This window comes from Zerene cesonia, chromosome 13, assembly GCF_012273895.1.
Source record: "Zerene cesonia ecotype Mississippi chromosome 13, Zerene_cesonia_1.1, whole genome shotgun sequence".
Classification (NCBI taxonomy): domain Eukaryota; kingdom Metazoa; phylum Arthropoda; class Insecta; order Lepidoptera; family Pieridae; genus Zerene; species Zerene cesonia.
In genome coordinates, this window is record NC_052114.1 from 1,450,731 (window position 1) to 1,452,704 (window position 1,974).

A 1,974-nucleotide genomic window follows, 5' to 3' on the forward strand; every position below is an offset into this window, starting at 1 on the left:
AGTTTTATGTTGATTTTAGGGAAGGTATAATGTGTGATTTGCTGAAAACGGTCCAAGAGAATTCAAAGTGTGCAAGAAATAATGAAAGGTTAAGATTCAGGCGAAAAGTTGGTGACTGCAGAAATAAAACTCTATCCAGTATAAAAAATGTCATAAAAAATAGCTAGCACTGAGTAAGATCGTCACAAACTGAAACATGTTTCTTGCCTTATAACATTGGTTATAATTATTTTGGGGAGATTATTATTTAGTGGACATAGATGAAGCCATCTTCAGGCTTTAGCTTTGTAGAACCAGTGACAGAATCAGTGAATCAAAGCTGATATTACGAATTTTGGTAAAATTTATCAACGGTATCAAATAGTCAATTCTATCTTAATATATATATAACTCAAAGGTAGTATAAAATTCTGAGGGCTCGGACCTATTACCAAAAGTCACAAATAATCTCCGCCCTTTCAGAGTGAGTTTATGTTTTTCAATTACATTTTTGCTTTTAATACAAAAGAAAAAAAGAGACAAGGAAGAAAACCACTAAAATAATTAACACATATAATGAATAATTGATTATTTAAATACGATAAACAGGACACAATGTACTCGCGAACTATTTGTTGAAATTAGCGTAGTTTTTCTTTTAAAACGTTAAAAAACTGGCCAAGCTTGACTTCGAATTTTTACCGGATTCTATACAATATTTATTATTGAATGAAAAAGCACAATTTCTATTTTATGCTAATATGATTTTATTGATGATATATTTTCAAAATATGGAATAACATATGAATAACAACATTACAGTTTTTTTTATAACATTAAAACGTTGCTAAAATATGGATAAACGCAGGTATTCATGAGAAGTAAGGAAATAAATGGGAAATAAAAGGAAAGGCCTAGTTTTAGACTCCTGTTTTCCCAATCACCGTAAGAAACACAGAAGGATTTTTTATGCGTAATATTCAAAAAGAAGTAGCACATAATTCTTATTCAAATAATTAAGAACTACGTCGCCCACTTTCCAGAGCCACAACTGTATTACATGAAATAACATGAAACAGTTTTATTTGTTACTATTATAAAAATTGTTCCTTTCAAAAATATGTCTTGGAAGAGATTACACTTAAATAAATAAAAATTGAACTGTTGTTTTAATACGCTTAAGACAATTTTTGGTATTAATAAACAAAGATTAGGGCCACTTTTTTGTCAAATTAGAAATGAAGAGTTACAATGTCTTTAGAAACATGAACCATAATGGAACCGATCGTTTAGGTCTATGTGTATGAGCGTCACAGAAATTAATCTGCAGACGTTTTTCTTCAAATTTTTTTAGCAATTAATTTACAGTATCTCTTTCGAAGCATAGACTTTGATGGACAAATCGATTGCATGTTTACATCAATGCTAATACGTAACTTTGTTGGGTATCAATGTATTTAAATGTATTCGAAAGGTTAAGGCAGTGCAAGTTGGAGTGACAAACATATTGTATAGATCTGTGCGGAATGTGCCACGTCATGATTACGTCAATGAGGGTCAAATTATATAGATTTAGGCAAATTTGGACAATGCATACTGCATTGTCCAAAAATTCCCTGCTTTATATTATAAATGTCAACGTTATTTCTGTATGTCTCTCTCTTCTTCAAGGCTTACCGTTAACCATTGAGTCAATTTTGACGAAAAGTCAAACACACATGAGTATATTTGTATATATATACGTTTTGAATTTGTACAAAGATGATTTGGGATTCGGAATGGGCATAGAGGTTTTTGTCGCGGAAATCGTGGGATATCCAGCAAGGATATGCAGGAAAACAGCAACTATGCAGGAAAGGACTGTCTATATTTTCCTTAGAACACGCATAACGTGGTAAGTGAGGGGAGGGGGGAAGCTTATTATATACTTAGTCTGGCCATAAATACTGTTACACTTAATTATAAAAAAATATTACATTTGAATTTCGAATCTGT